The sequence below is a fragment of the Lemur catta genome, chromosome 11, assembly GCF_020740605.2.
Source record: "Lemur catta isolate mLemCat1 chromosome 11, mLemCat1.pri, whole genome shotgun sequence".
Taxonomy (NCBI): Eukaryota; Metazoa; Chordata; class Mammalia; order Primates; family Lemuridae; genus Lemur; species Lemur catta.
In genome coordinates, this window is record NC_059138.1 from 71,999,534 (window position 1) to 72,017,034 (window position 17,501).

Consider the following 17,501-nt stretch of genomic DNA (forward strand, 5'->3'; position numbering starts at 1 on the left):
TAACTGCAGAGAGCAAAACCGCTGATAAGCAGGGAGGACTACTGTATGTCTTCCAAGGTCCAATCCCAAAGTCACCTGCTTCATGAAGCTTTCCCAACCCCCACACGTCTGAGCGTCTTCCTCCTCTGAGCAACCCCTGACTGTTGCCTAATTTGCCCCGGGCAGCGTCTCTTACTCCAGGGCTGTGCTGTCTAATGCAGTAGCCACTGGCCACCTGTGGCTGTTGGGCACTTGAAATGTGTCTGGTCCAAACTGGGATCTGCTGTAAGTGTGAAATGGATCTGGATCCGAAGACTTTATATAAGTTAAAAGTATAAAATATTTCATTTATGGTTTTAATTTTTATTATTTTAGTTTTTATTGATTACATGTTTAAATGATAATATCTGGAACACATTAAGTTAAATAAACCATATTATTAAAATGAATATCATCCAGTTTTCTTATTTTTAACTGAAAATAGTATGTGTGATTTGCATTATATATCTATTAGAGAGGGCTATTCTAAGGTAAAGTTATTTTCCCCCCAGCTTTATTAAGGTATAATTGACAAATACAAAGTATATATATTTATGGTAACAATGTGATGCTTTGGTATATGTTACACATCGTGGAGTGATTAAATGAAGGTAATTAACATATCCCTACCTCATGTACTTATTTTTTGTGTGTATGGAGAGATCACTTAAGATTTCTTAGCAATTTTCAAGCATATAATGCATTATTATTATTATCTATAACCATCATGCTATGCACTAGATCTCTGGAAGTTATTCTAAGTGAAACGTTGTACCCTTAGACCAACATCTCCCGATCACCTCTTCCAAGGTAGAGCTATTTTTAACAACTGTTTTGATTATAAAATTTAATGTATATTCTTGGTACAAAATTTGGGAAATATAAAAATGCACAGGTTAGAAAAGGAAGATCCTTTGAATCTCACCACTCTGGAAGAAACACTGATGTATATCCTCTAGGATTTTTATTTGTAAATATGTATTTTTCAACAGTCAGGATCATACCCTAAGTGTTTAGCCAATCTGTGGATATGCCAGAGACCAGCCAGACACCAACCCTGTTTCCTCTTCTTGGGGAGAGTGGAAGATTGTACTTCCCAGCATCATTTGCAGCTAATTGTGGTCATATAACCAGGTTTTGGCCAATAGAATGTGGTCAGAATGATGTAAGCCATACCCAGTCCATAACAAATCCAGGCATTTTCGTTTGCCATCTCTCTTCACTCATCCGCTGATAAATGCATGGGATCCACAGGAGAAATCTGAAGTTCTGAAAGATAATAGAAGTGCAAGACAGAATGAGCCAAGATCCCTAAATCACTACATGGAAGGCCACCAAGCAATCCATCTCAAACTGTATCATGAGCAAAAAATAAACCATTATTGTGTTAAGCCACTGAGATTTGATATTATTTGTTAGAGCAAGCTAGTGTTAATTATCAGAACAGCTAATATTAGGCATTTGGATTATTTCCAATTTTTATTATTATCCATATTTTTAGGATAAATTACTAGAAAGTAGAAAAGGTATGTACCCATTTCATAACTTTTGGAAACAACTGGCAAAATTCCCTTCAGAAAATTTAATGTAGTATCTTTCTTCTTATGTTCCTTACGAGATGGAAAGCTACTTGAGGCCATTTACTTTGATTGATTATAAGTATGTTGCAGATGATAGGTATGTGTTAAATATTAAACAAATTAATTATTCAGCTCACAGTGCATATGCAAAAGGAAATATTGTTACTTTCAAAATAATGGCTTAGAAGTATAGATTTCAGAAACTGCACGAATTATATAGGTGCTTTCAAGAAATAAAGGTCATAGAAAAATGGCAGTAACATCTATGTGTTTGGCAGGAACTTCATCTAAAAAGAAGATGCTTTTGTTATTCTAATCATCACAGTGAAGCCATAGGTATAGTCAGTCAGTTTGGGTGTACACCTCCCACACCATGGGTTGGCAGATTGCACTTGGCATAGGGGTGTGTCTTTTTCTTCCTCCGTGGGTTGGTTCTCTGTATAAATCTCATTGCATACATCTGTGCCAGGCATGTTTCCTGTATCACAAACTAGTGACTTATTTGTAACTACATTTGGTCCTTTAAGAGACACAAATGTTAGCTTTGGGAGAGAGGAAAATAAGACAAAATGACCTTTAAGATTCTTTCCAACTCTGAAATTCCATACGAGAGCTTCTGCAAGGAAATAAATGTGATTGTCTAGTGCATGAGCCTTCTCTGAAAGAAATCACAGAGCAGGCTGGGCGCCAAATTTCAGTCTAACAGGCATTTAGTTTTCTAGAAGCCAAAGCAGGGACAATAGCATAACTCTGTTTCCATCACAAACTAGGGCTGATTCTTCATGGTAAACATCATTAAAGAATTCCAATCCCTTGTTATCCAAGTTTGCCCTAGTTCATGTCCAAAATTCTTTCAGAAGAATATGATTTCACTTTGAGTAGAGTGGAAGGTTTCAAGTCCTCAGCATGCTAAGAATAGCACAAACGCATATTCTAGTCCTCCTGGAACAAGGACATTCTCATGCTATTGTGGTAAGAACCTCTGCTGAGTGCAATAAAAGAAAAAGGGGGAGGTGCATTCCAAATGAATGAGGCCACCGTGGCCCTTGATGTTATTTCTGAAAATTTTATTAATGGTTATGGCACGATGACCACAGAGAGATGAAAAAGAATCCTATCATATTCATTCTTGAAGGAAATTTGAGTCTTAGATAAGTGGATTCCAGATCAGCCCAAGATAACAAACCAGTTGAAAAGGTTTAACAAAAAAAGAAAAGATGATTCTTCTGTTGGATGCAAAACGACTTGTCAGCTGGGTGTTTTCTGTGGCTGAATTGACCTGATTGTCTGCCTGTTCAGTGTCACCAAGACACACTTCATTAGGGAAGGTGAAGAAGGAGAGAGTATCTGATAACTAAAACTCATGCCTCTTGAACAAGTCAGAAAGAGATGGGCTTCGGGGAAGCAAAGTCGCTGGCATAAACATTTCTTTGTTTTATTTGGAATTTTACTACTCTTCTATAGTTATGTGGTGATCTCTAAACTGTAAGCCCATCATCTTCTCAGATTGGCCCAGCGGCAGGGTTTTAGGTAGGAGGTGATTTCTACCAACTTCCTTTGCAATCTGTCACACACACACACACACACACACACACACACACACACACACACAGACACACGTACCTATATATATGTTTATAAATACATACACAATACATACACTCAGGTAAGATCAAGGCCAAGGAAACTTCTTTGGTAGAAGAGACCCTCATAGGCCAAAGAACATCAGAGCTTGAACATGGCATGTGTGAACCCAGGGTCCTCACCCTCCAGTGCCTAGAAAATGCCTGGCAGAGCCATGAAACTCTTACCGGAGTAAACTTTTTTTTTAAAAAAAGAACAAAGTTGCCAGGTCTCCTAACACCTGGGTGGCCAATACTTATTGACTACCTATAATATGTTAGATGCAGCACCTGAAATATAAACAATAGCAGAAACAATAACAGAACAAGATTCCAATCATTTTTTAGTCTGAAAGCAGGTTTCTAGCTTATATCAACTTCCGCTTGAGAATTGTTCTCAAGAAAGGACAGAAAAGTACTAATCGGCAATAAGATGAATCATATGCCTTTGGTTACAAGCATGTTCTCTGCTGTTCTGCAAGGGCCTGGCTTTCTCTATCTCTGCATCAGTTTGTGGTGTGAGAACAGCTCCCCAAAGTCACATCAAATGACACACTCCAAATTTTCTTTGATATTCAGTATATGTTCTAAGTAACATAGTAGCATTGAGACTTTTGAATGCTGAAAGCACTCAGTGGAACCATTTTGCCTTGTGTTAACCATAGGCAGGATGGATGAGATGACTCAATTGTGAGACAAAGAATCAAGACAAGTAGAATGTTCCTTCTCCTTTTTTATTGGAAAAGGGTTTTAACCACAAAAATGATACTGCCTTTCTTATTGCTCACATCATTGATGATGCTTCCTCATTCATGGAAAAGCACCCTGCCTTGGCCCTGGGCAAGTATTCAATAAACACAGCATTTATTAAATTTAATAAAATCCTCCACCTCTGGGTTGAGCAGCTACCCAAAAATGCTTTCCTTGTCCTCTAAACTGAAACCTATTGCTCTTCTAGTCTCCTTTCTTTGTCCTGGGCACCTTCACTTTGGCTTTAGCTATATAAGGTACTTGGCAAAATGACTGCCCTAATCATAATCTGTAAGATCTTTACAGAAGGTGTCTATAACTGGAATTTCCTCATTACGTTAATGTCCTTCTAGTCATAGCTTCATGGGCCTATTATGTGTAAATTAGAAACACATTATTGCACCAGCAAAGCTTTTCTTTCAAATGCATAGAATTTTATAAGCTGTCACAATCTATTAAATTCTGAATTGTTTGTACTGAAACTGACTTTTTTCTGTAAGAAGATGTCAAAGGATCTTAATTTCAGCTAATTCTGGCAACCAAAACAAGTCTCTCTACTTACTAGCTGGCAGTGGTCTCCGCAGCAAAATGCTTCCAGGAACAATTGGAAATTACAAAGATAATGGTGTGTTTCTTTAGATTAGCATCACCTCTGAAATGTGATGCTTTTGCCAATTCAAGGCTGCCTTGCTGTCTTTTTAAAATTGAATTTCCTGAAAAGTTCTTAAATATTAAGAAGATTTGATGTAGGTAGACAAGAAGACAGAAAACAGGAAAGCTAATGGACAGACCGTGAATGACCTGTATGGAGTTCTCGAATTTCATATGGGCTACTTCCAAATAAGGGAAAACTTGGCAGGCCTGGGTTTGGAATCTTCTTTAGTTTGTCTCTCTTTGCAGGGCTTGTTTTTTGGTTTCATGGCCATCAACTGGAATATTCCCAGGGATGATATATTGTGGGTCGGAAAGTTATCGTTTCCTTCACAACCAGCTCATAAAGTGTGATGGAAACTCAGCATTGGAGTGAAGAGTTTGCCGTTAGGCATCAATGCTCCAACGTCAGTTGTGAACGCAAATATCTAACACCAGGGAGATGTTGCTGGACAAATCAAGAAAAGGTCTATGCTTGATGAAGAGTAACTCATAATAATAGCTAATATTTATTAAACATCAGACATGACAATAAGTGCTCTATGTGCACTATCATATTTAATCCTAAAAAAAAATGCCTATGGGGTAGATTACATTATTATCCCTGTTTTACAGAGGGTGATTCTGAAGCTAAAGAGAGAGAGCCAGGATTTGAACTCAGGTCATCCTGAGTCCACACATTTTAATAAGACCATCAATTTCTTCTCTCTCTCTCTCTCTCTCTGTATAAGTGTGAGGTGGCCTGGTTCATGAAGGGGATTCCGAGCCAGATCTTGGAATTTCTTGTTGGTACTCTTAGGTGTCTTTGCATTTATGTTGCCACACCGCTTTTGTTCCCCATTAAGTAGGGGTGGTGTGTGTCTGAAGATATTCCCCAAAAACGTGAGGCATCATCTTCAAAACAAATATATTACAGGTGAGTTCTCAAGGCACTGCAACTGACTAATCAATTCAGTCAGTTTCAGATTGACCAATTCAAATCTATGGGTTCTCTTGGCATTGTATCAATAAAGTTTTAGACAAAGAATCAGCTAATTTCTGTGACTCCATCATTCCAGCTGCTTGGCCGTGTGTTTGCAAACTAGTAGGAAAGTTGTTTTTTTTTCTTTTACCTTTCTCTCATTTAAAAAAATTTATGATTTTCCTTGCTTACTTCTCCTATTTATCTTTGGCAAATCCTGCCTGAACAACTGTGAGCTTTCTATAGAACTATTTTACCATTGATGCTCATGGTAATGTCAAATGCAGGTGTGCTTAATTTTAGCATTAACAATAAAAATAATTACATTTGCCCCAAAATAACAGCATATACTTGCCATGCTTCATGAGCTATAATCCTTCTATTTGCTTTTCTCCACACGCAATTTTGAATTAAAATCATTTTCAGTAATAAGACTCTGAAAAAGGAAATTCTCAGTTTTACTTTTTTATGTGGCATGGGAAACTTGGACAGCATCTCCTTTAGGACAGATGTGGCTTGGATGCCTTGAACTTGAACAAGGTCTGTCTTCTAATCAGGTGACCACTGGGTTGCAATTAATAGAAATTCACTCAAGCTAGATAAAAAACAAAATGAGTTTTTCCAAGCAAGTGTTTTAAAAACAAGAACCAGGGCAAAAAGAGTACACCAATGAACCAGGAAGTTCAATTCATCAGAACATTCTCTCACAGAGTTTTCTAGCTCATCAGATTTCATGCTTCCATTTGTCCTTTTATCCATTCATTTGTTCCATTAAGATGTACTGAACATCTACGATCAACCAGCCATTGGGGACACAGAGACAGGGATGCTAGTGTCTTTGCCTTCAGGACTCCTTGTCTTCCCTCCCTGGGGATGTACCCCTTCCTTCTGAGCACCTGTGTATGTGTGCTATTGAAGAGCTGCTGAAAAACAGTGCACAAGGTAGGAGTCGGTAAGTAGAAGCTAAAAAATGGTCACTCACTCTCCAATCTGTTACAGATTAATTTTGGACACCCAAATTGTGGGCTTGGTTAAGATGAATACATAGGTAAATTTCTTGAAATGCATTACGCATTGACTTCAAAGAAAATACAATTCAAAGCTAAAAAAAAAAAAAAACTGAGCTCAATAGGTCACTAAGACAGACATGATCATTTCCTTTGACTGGTACTTAACGCTCTAATAGAAGAACTCTCCTAACATCCCTGTTGCTGTCAGGACTTCCCCTGCCCAAGTGCATGGTCAGTGGTTCTCCAACTTGGCGTGCATCCTCACAACCACCTGGAGGGCTGGTAAACGGCATGATTGTGGGGCCTTGCCCTCTGAGTTTCTGATTCCTCAGGTTTTGGCTGGACCTGAATATTTGCATTTCTAACACGTTCCCAGGTGATGCTGATGCAGCTGGTCTGGGGACCACACTCTGCAACGGTTTTATTGATTTAAACAAATGTTACTCAAAGTGCCATCTGAAGATGTGAACTATTTGTTACTGGTCTTCAACAAAGTAATCACAGAAACTGAAAGTGAACGTCTGGAATGTTTTATAATTTGACATTGTCATGATGTTCAAGTGCATGATCAGTGGGCTTATCCCATTCAATAGGATGCAGATAAGTTCAGAGCTGTTGAATTTACATCATGAGACATGTGCGGTGCAACGTGCTGCCCACATTTTGTTCTGTGATAGACTGAAAACATAAAACACTGGTCATTCGCCACAGATAGTTTAAGAAACACTGCTTTCTAAACCATCATGTCATATTGCCTCATTATTTTTTAAGAAATGGTTAGCACACAAATGAGTCAGGTTCATTCCTTGTCATATAGTATGGGGCTAGTCTTGGCCTGGCACTCGCTTCCCCAGGAGGCCTGAGGGAAGCAGACAGGGCTGCAGAGGTTAGCCCCAGGTGTGACACTACATTCAGAGAAGCGAGTCAGCCTGGGGTCCGAGGAGCTCAGGATTCTTTGAGGTTGGAGGTCTGAACGGAGAAACTGACCAGATAGAACTTAGGTGTCCGAATCTATGTGAGGATCAAACTGGGTAACCAGGAAGGTTGAATGCTTCCCAGTGAGGTCAACATGGGTCCCTCAATTACAGGCAGCTTCAAACCCAATCAGAAGGTTCTCAATTGTCACTGAGTCGCCTGAACCCCAGGTCCGGGAAACTGACTTCCAGCCTGGGTTTAGACACGTGGGCATGACTAAGTCTGCAGCTGGGGACCAAGAGCAGCACCCAGGAAGGCAGGGCCCAGGAAAAGGGAAGGTTAAAAATCATCCTCAGCTACTTGGGCTGCCATTTCCTATTATCTCTTTAAATATTTTTATTAAAATTCCCAGTGATCTGATTCCTAATTATCGGGATTCAGTTGTTCTCTGCCTTCAATTGCAGGGTTCTCTTGGGCTGGCTAGAAGGGTGCCCATGTGACTGGGGCCTTCTCCATGGTTTCAAAGCTTGATGAATGTGCTTCAAATTGACTTTGCTAACTGTCTTTTCAAATGGATCTCCTGAGAGCTCTACGATTTTACTAGCAGTGATTCATTTTTTTAATATTTTGTACTTCAAGCTCCAATAAATTCAGTGTTCTTTCTAAGCATTTCAAATTAGATTGCAGTTGGAGGAGTTTAGCATTTTCACATGTTCAATATGTCAAGACCTGATAAGCAGCTGTCACGGCTGACTGTTTGCTTCTCTGGTCTCCACTGGAGTCTGTCCTGTTCTAAAGCCTTCCTTGGCCAGAGTCATCCCACGAAGAGGTTTTCATTACTTTATATCTAGACATAGCCGTCAGCTTGTTCTCATGGTCTCCAGTCACTAATTTTAAAGAGTTACCTCCTGGAACCTCGACCTTCCAGCCAGAGAACACACTGCTCCAGCAATGCTGCAAGCTGGCTGAGACACGGTGGTGCCACAGGCTGTGGGTAAAGGTGTAAGTTTCAAGACCACCTGCTAGGGAAGCAGAAAGCAGTATGACATGAGGATTTGCACTGTGATCAGACAGATCTGCTTTGGAATCTCACTGCATCATTTAGAATGCTTTTGATTGCAAGTAATAGAAAAACCAAGTGAAACTGGTTTCATGGTAAAATTTAGTGGCTCATATCGGAGCAGAGGCAGAGTAGGCTTCTGGGTTGGTTGTTCCCATGGCTCAATGACACCAGTGGCTTCTCTCTCCACTCTGCTGTTTCAGCTTCATCCTCAGACTGATTCCTAGATTCCCCTCAAGGCTATGGACTGGCAGCAATGAAGGCTAACTGCTTCCTCATTAGGGGCCGGCAGGGGAGAGAGAGGGACAACTGCTCCCCCAATCAGTGAAGGAGAGTCAGTCACTCGGATGAGTGGCTGGGGGAATGCCCTGCACTGGTTGGCTACGATCTGCTTTAGGTGAACTGTCCAGTGGGATCACTGTGCAAAAGGGACGGGAATGCCATGGTTGCTTTAAACCAATTACAGTCACTCACTGGAGTTGGGGATGGAGCTGATCTCACCAAAACCAAAGTATGATACACCTGAGAGGAAGAAGGAATGGATGCTGGGGAGACAACCATAGTGTTCGTGATACTGGCTCTGCTACTCGTATTCCCTTGACCTAATCATTTCACATCTTTGAGCCTCAGTTTTCTTCATGTGTCTGCAGGAAGCCGGATGCTATAGGATGGTCTCTGCTGAGACAGTTTATCTGCTCCAGATGATCTCTCATCCTCCAACTGGCTAGTCCAGGCTTGCTCTCCTGGCAGCCCAGCAGGGTTCCAAGAGAAAAAGCAGAAGTATAAGAGGTCTCTTGAGACCGAGGCTCAGAACTGGGACACCATCAGCAAAGCCTCATTGTATAGACCAAAAGCAAACCAAAAAACCAGCCCAAAACTGCAAAGTCACATTGCAAACTGTGTATAACCAAGAAGAGTGAAGAATGGTGGCCACTTTGGTACTTAATCTACCACAGTGACCTTTGGAAGACATTTCTCTTCACAGTTTCATCGCTTTTTATGGGAAGTTAATAATATTATCCACCTCAAAGTGTTGTTGGAGAATTAAATGAGAAAATGCATGTAAAGCACTTAACACGGTGTTGGGCACATAGTAAGCATTTAAAAAGTATTAGCTTTCATTATGGTTGTATTTATGATTGCAACAACTATGACTGCTACCATCATTATGTTTGTTGTAATGATTATGATGATGTTGAGTATCTGCTGGGTTTTGACTCCCCCTAGGATATAAGTCTAGCGAAACAGTTTCCAAAGAAATCTAGACTTTATGGAAATGCTAGTTGGCTCACCAGAAGGCTTCTGAGCAGAGAAGGGTGATTTTTGAGGGTTCCCCATCTGCCTCCCATGCTGTTAGGTGAATGTCATTCTCTCTGCGTTTTTGCTGTGCTTGCTGCTGGGAGCTCCCTGAACTCATTGTCTGTCCCTCAAATGGGACCCTCTGAGGAACCATGGTTTCACACAGTGAAGTCCGCAGAAACCACTCATTTTGGCCAGCACTGCCTTCCGAAGGAGGGGAGCAGGCTTCACTCCCAGGACAGCTGACTTTCTGCTCCTTTCTGCTGTTGCGTCTGTGCCCAGTGCAGAGCTCTCTCAAGGTGATCATGGAATTCAGGGCGGCCAATGTGGGCAGCAGGGGAGGGAAGGAGAAACCTCCCAGCCTCCTCTCACACCTACTCTGACCCACATCTCCGAGAATTAAAACCAGTTGGCAATTTCTTGGAAAGGGGAATTAGTGTCTTAAATCTTCAGAAGAGAAAAGGGGTGTTTTTGTTAATGGCTATTTTGTTCATGAGGATCCGGCATTTGTACCCCATGCAGACTCTGAACGTGGACAGGAACTCTTTCCACGAGGAAGCCTGCTAACTTCATTTGCCACCACGGTTTTCCCATCTGCTAAGGGATGCGCCTGGACCATTTTCCATGTATAATTCATGGTCCTTTGTAATTTAGGCTCACACAGAACCAACAGATTAATCAAGACACCAGGGGCGAGGATGCCACGGGCAGCACTTCCATTCTCCACTCTTCTTCCGAGAGTGCCTCGTCTCTCTGTCCCACTGTCTGGGTCTCTGTTCATCTCTCTTCCTCCCTTATTTCATAGTCCCTCACAATTTTTCTTTGTCCTTCCCTTTGGTCAAGCACTATATTTCTGCCTTGCAAACGTGCCGGTCCAACCAGATATCACCCATAGATTATTTAGCAACAATAACCATGCATGAGCCTCAACTAATTGTGGTCCCCACCCCCACCCTTCATCTGGCCAGGGATAAGATGGATGCACAATTTGCATTATTTATATCTTTTTCCCTGTGTTTTGGTGATGGCTTTTGCATAACATATATAAAATTCTGCTGACATTGAGAATTTATTTGGCTTGAGATGTTCAAAAGAGTTGGGGGGGAAGGGGACCTGTTTTGTGTAAATTCAAAAACCATTGGACAGCTTCGCTTTCATCTCTTTCTTAGAAAAAAGTGGGTATTTACTCCTAGTGTTGGAGGAGGGCTTTTCACGAGAGTTCCTTGAATTACACTGGACAGTCAGGTGAGCTCTTTTGCTTAAAGAGCTTTGGTTCCATTTGTCCCGTCAGTCCTCTGCCTTCAAAAGAGCAGGGAAAGGGACCAAGGCCCATTTTGAAGTTCAAACGCAGGCCTGTTGCCATGTTGCAACTACAGCTGAAGAATATCAGAGTGAGGCCATCTCAGAGCGCATCTTATTTAATCTCCTCGTTTTGTAGAGGAAGAAACCGAGGCTCGGAAATATGCAAGGGCTGGCTAAATCTGCCACCAGCCAGTTATATGGTATATCATTTTATTTGATCCTTAAATTCCCTCCAATAAAACAGCAACATTGTTACAAGGTGCCAGGCACTGTTCTAAGCACTTTATACATATTTTCTCATTTAATCCTCGTAAAATACCCATTCCCTGGGACTTGTTGCTAGCAACTTCATGTCATAGATGAGAAAACTGAGGCACAGAAAGGTAAAAACACTTGCCAAAAGTCACACAGCACTAAGTAGCAGAGTTGGGATTCAATCCCGAGTAGCCTGGCTTAAGAGTCACTGATCTAACTACTCTGTTCTACACCCTCTGTGCGCTGCCCTGTTGCCCACAGAGTAATGCTCAAATTCCTTGTTTTGTAACATAAGGACTGCTATGATCCTGGCCCTCTTGACTTTCTCAATTTCATTTCTGCTGCTCCCCAAAATGTAGCCTGGTGTTGGGAAAGGCAGTCTGGTGTGGGCAGTCTTGTGATCCCTGCTCAGCCAAGAATGGGCCTTGGGCCCTGAAGCACTTACGAAGAAACAGGGAGTCCACACAGCCTGAGCTGGGCTTGTGGCCTTGTACACAAGTATCTTCCCTGTTTCAGACTCAGTGAGTGTGACTTCATTCTGCCCAGGCGCACAGTCACTGGCCTTCGGTGTGCCCCAGGCTTCTGTAATTCAGACCCCACAGGAGATCATTTATTCACAGATTATAGACTTCTGTTTTCTTTTTAATATTACCAAGGGCAAGAATAAAGGGGGAAAAAGTCCCCTCTTTTATGAAATAACGGTGTTTGTTATATTGGGGTACTATATTTCCATCTTCTCAATTTTTTGACATTTTACTAGATTCTTGGTTTATCGATTTTATTTCATTAGCTTATAAAATTCCTCCACCCAGAGCTCTCATGCTCCGGAACAACCCATGTTGGACCCAATCCTGACATGGCAGTGGCCCGTACTCTAAATTGTCCCTCTCAGCTCTCTCCACTCCCCCGCTCCTCTGGTACCTGTTCTCACCTCCTAATAGGAGAGAAGGCATGGGCAGCTATGCGACTGTAATGCAATGCTTTTCTCAGGGGTGCCTGCATTATCAAACAGGATGCTTATTACTCCAAAGGGTAATTTGCTATCATGAAGTTTTAGGCAGTGAGGCCAAGTATGGTGAAGAATTGCAGGCAGCATTGGAGAGCTGGCCTTGAGCACTTTAAATTAGAACCCCCAGCTGGCCCCCCCGAATGTCTCTGCTTGACCTAACCAGGCTGCTGGAAATGCCAGAGCAGTAGTCTAGTGACGCCCCAGGAAACTCAGCCCTTCTTCCCATGAGGTCAAAAATAAGAAAGCATTTAAATATCTGTCGGGGAATTGGATCTAAGGAATCATAACCATCTACTGGTTATAACCACCTACTGGTTATAACCACAAATTAATTCAGTCTCCCCTTATTTCTCACTCTCTTTATAACCCTGTATGCCTCTCACTCTTCAGTCTTTATCTTCCTCTTGCTACAAAACATTTTCTCCAAATATTTGAAACATGTATTTAGTTGGTACACCCACACATCGCGATGAGCTCTTGTGCAATTTGGAGAATGGATTTTTAACATTTATAAGGAAGAATGAGGCCCTTTCCTGACTAAGAACATAATCAAGCCTTGTTCAAATAGTAATTACAAATTTTTAGTCTTTAACACTAAGGGAATGGCCATGAAAAACCCATGCAGAGAGGAATAAGAAGGAATGAACTGGACAATGGTGATGTACAGAATCCATGGAGAGAGGCATGTCTACCCAATTATGGCCCAGGAAATGTTTTTGTTCTTCTTAAAGGGTTCGGGGTCCACGGTCTGAGAGACAATGGTCACCCTGAGAGATGTGTGCATTTGGGACAGCAGACATGCCTGTGGCTCCAACTGTAGAGGAGACTCAAGTGGACAACCCGTGCCCAGCCCGTATGTTTCGTGTGCCACTCCACCCCACAGTGCTGCCCCTCTGTGACACCTGGGATGGAGCGGGCACCATGCATTATACCAGTGGAGGTCCCCTCTGCTCCTGTGCTTCTCAAACTTGGGGAAATACACAGGGAGAAGTAGAGTAGAGGACCCTATGTCCGTTCCCACTGCTGTAGTTGGCCCAAAAGCCCAACTTGGTTTCGCAGCTGGCTTCTCCACCTTTCTATGTTCCCCCTTCCCCCTGCCAGCAACTCAGCCAGGCAGGTTCTTACCTGAGGGATGACCAAATCTTCAGTCTGTGATGATCTGAAGGCTTGATGGCCTTCCTTGCCTTTATTGGACTGCCTCAGTTTCCCACTGCCAGAGATTACTGGGCAAGGAAATATTAGGACATGCCCCAGTAACCCCTGCATTCCAGACAACATCCTCCTTGCCTTCACATCTAGTTGAATCCTATTTGACACCATTATCTCCCATCTTTCTGGTCTGAAGATGTTTGCTCACCCACCTGTGTAGCTTGGATTGAAAGGCAGGTACAGGCTTAAATTTAAAACTTTAAGAAAGGTACACAAATAAAGTATTATTGCCTAAAATAAAGTATTATTACCAGAAAATTGATCCTGACTGTGATCATGCTTGTAGATTTAACTAATAATTTACAAGAAATACAGGGAAAGGGGACCTGATATCTTTAAAAGACTGGGGAAACAGAGAGAGAGATTTAAAGACTGAAAGAGACTGGAAGACTGAGACTTATCAACCACTTGTCATGTGTGGACCTTGTTTGAATTCTGATTTGAACAAAAAGCATCTTACATCTCATTAAGAGGTTAATATTCAGTACATTCACTTTTCATGTTTAATAATTTTATTAAAGTTTGTAATGGAGTGCTACTTGTTAAATATCAGTGGTAGGACTTTTTAATAAGAGCATTATGGGCACAATGAATAAAAATATTTATTTCAAATTATATACTTATTTTTGTTGCAGAGAAGTAAAACAAAGTGTCCAAGAAAAATCTTTTAAGCACAAAAATACATTCCATTCAAATGAAGCTGTATAGGGGAATATAAACAATACATTTATGGAAATAAGGAAACAATGTCAAATTTCAAGAGCTTGTTTCTATATTTTTTAAAAATAATGAAATGGGTATCAAATTGTTAATGCTATGTAGATTCTGTGGATACATTTAAAAGAATAATGTAACAGTTTTCTTTTTAAATGCCAATAATTAAAGCATGCCAGAAATTATGTCCTTTGTAATTATTACAACTTGTGATGGAAAAAAATTAGATGCTAACCCAAAATTGTGACAGGGTCTTTAGTTTCAGGGGAAATATAAACAAAGGGTTTGGTAAATAAGCAAAGGAGCAGCTAAACCCACTGCTGTTCAAGCATTCTTGAACACAAATTGTTTTTCTTGCATTAATACTTATTTACATTCTTCAGAATGTGTTTTAGGAAACAAAACTTTATATACTGCAAATCCTCTAGTTGCTACATAGTGGTACCAAGAGCCTTGTGCATCTCAGCATCATTTATTCATCACTCATTTACTTAATAAATATTCATTGAGCAGGTACTAGCTTCAAAAACCTGTGTCTGGTCCTAGGGAAATACCCACTGGAATCAGGTACAGATTCTCCTGTTACAGAGCCTAACGGTGACCAAATTCTTAAGCTCTGGCCTTGGCTGACACAGCTGTATGAAAATAGTAAGATTTTTGCTGTACTCTCTGAAAAACTGAAATCGTCCTGAAAGGGTCTGCCATAAGCATTATTAACAATGAGAAAAGAATAAAAAAGAATATTTCAAAAGGCATGTCATTGTTCCAAGACTATAATTCTATTCTTAATTGCAATGGCTTCTTGGTTCTCTTGTAGCACCTCTGGAAAGATGAACCAGAAGCCAATTTATAAGGAGGTCAATGTCAGAGAATCCATCCTTATTACTGGTGGGAAAAAAAATCCTCAAGTAGGACAGGCTAGGAAGTGATATCAATATTCCAGATCTGTCACTCTGTGCCCCTAGACTTTGCAAATGCTCCAAAGATTACGTGTACACGGAATTCTGATCTGAAGATGATTTACCTGCAGCACTCTGACTGGCTCTGTTGAACAGAGTCAGCTATATTTTGGGGGGCTAGAAGATGACATTAATATTGCCCATATTTATCACTGAGAGGAGACACAGAGTTGTAAGCTGCAATTCTGAGATCGGCAGGTACAGAGTCACAAGCGTGTGCTATTTTCTGATGTGCGAATGATGCATGTGTTAAACCCAGCAAGCTTTTTTTTTGTAAAGGATTTTTTTACTCTGTCATATATATCTGTCTACCTGCCTTCCTTAACCTACATGCACTCACACACTCATTGGCATATTCTTCCACACTTCAGTGTGATTCTTTCACAAAAGGATCCCCTCTTCGACTGTTCAGAGAAAAGTCCCTGTTGGGCTGGGACAGTGGAGAGGAAAAACTCACTATTCCTTCCTGAACAATATGCTAGGCCTATCTCCTCAGGGGTATGTTTGCCCGATGCAGTTTTGCAACCTAGTTTTTTTGTTAGTTTGTGTTTTGCTTTGTTTTGTTTTGCTCTTGGCAATCAGAGAAGCAGTCGCCTGCCCTTTCTCTCAGTGATTACATAAAATATCAAGAAGAGAGCTTGGGCCACTGGTCTTAAAGGCATTATAAAACCAGGGAATTCTGCTTGTCATCTTATATTCATTCATTCAACAAAGGTTTATTAACCACCTATGGTCAATAAACCTGGGCCAAACATTAGGGAGAATTATCTGTATTTCATAGATTCTGAAATACTCATTTTTCAACATTTTAATGTCTCTGAGTTTGGGATGTTTACTTGGCAATGCTTTTTTTCTTCCTTAGTGGTACCTAATGCAATGCTATGTCTTACAACCAATGTCTCTCAGATTTGATGAGATACTACATTGTCCACGACGTCTTGGCTTTCACCAAAAGAGGGACTATACAAAATAAGAGGAGGTGAAACTCAAACAGCAGCAGACTTTTCACTTCTCATCAACTTTTAGAACAAGAGAAGTCTTTGAGTTTCTGTGGTTTGAAGATGATCTGTGTGTTTCATTTCCTCCTGCTCGCCCTAGCCTTAGAAGCATACCATAACTTCACATGGGTTACCTATTGTTATCCTATGTTTCTTAAATGCACAAATGGCTTTTGTATTGATGTGGAGTGTGAGAGTATACGTGCATGTGTATGTGTAGTGCTTTTGGCAAAATAACTCATTAGGAAATTGATTTGTCATCTGTTATTGAAACCATAATTTGAGGAGACTGTTTCTTAGGATATATCTATAATATGTCAGTAGAAACTAGTTACAAGTATTTTTATTCAAGTACGAAAAAGGGAGGGGGTTGTTTCTCTTTATTCACCTAAACATTTACTGAGTCCCTGTGATGGATCAAACTGCTAAGTGCTGTTAAGAGACAGAAAAATGGGATTTTTTTTTTTTTTTGCCTTCAAGGGAGTTACAATTAAAGGAGGAGGAAAACCTCTAAACCACAAGTGCTTATTTAAGGAAGAATGAATGAGTCCTGGAACCAAGATCCAAGGAGATCTGCATGAGGTCTGCATTATTCTACAGCATCATATTTACCATTAAATATAACAAAATAAAGGCTGTTCTCCTTTTTCCTCTGAAACATGGCTGCATCAGAGAAAAAGACCCCAGGTGGAGCATAAAATAAGGTCCCCAAACAGCCCTTTCCATGGTGGATGTAAAGAGACAACTCCCTTCCCTTGAGGGACTGCAAGGACTGCATATTTTGAAAACTTCACAGTGAGCTGCATTTTCCACGCCTCCTGTAACTGTTGTCACTGGTTTCCACCCACTGACAGGTGTCGCCAGTAATCTCTTTGCTCCCTCTTCTCCTTCCATGATGCTTTGTACTTTTTTCTCCCCGGCTCAACTTTTCACTGACCCCTCCCTCTCAACTCTTTTAGTGGCCTTCAGAATCTTTCACCTTTAATTCCCTCAAAAAATGTTCCCTCCTCTTGGTTTGAAATATAAGCTCTCTGAGGGCAGAAACCAAGCTTGTGTGACACAGAGGAAACACAAAAAATAAATTTTTCTATGTCAAGGAAGGAAGAGAAAGAAAAGAGAATGGCTGCTCTTCTGGAATACGGGAGTTTAGGAAACTGAAAGAAACTTTGGGTCCACCCACAGAGCAGAA

The 17,501-nt window shown here is 40.9% G+C and overlaps 1 long non-coding RNA gene across 1 annotated transcript in view; it reads right to left on the bottom strand.

Moving 5' to 3' along the window:
- Nucleotides 1-1,045: 1,045 nt before the first annotated feature.
- Nucleotides 1,046-17,501, bottom strand: part of LOC123647096 — a 35,288-nt gene continuing 18,832 nt past the window's right edge. The window contains exon 3 of the long non-coding RNA XR_006738135.1: nucleotides 1,046-1,287. This is a non-coding gene — a long non-coding RNA (uncharacterized LOC123647096). The remainder of the gene's footprint in view (nucleotides 1,288-17,501) is intronic.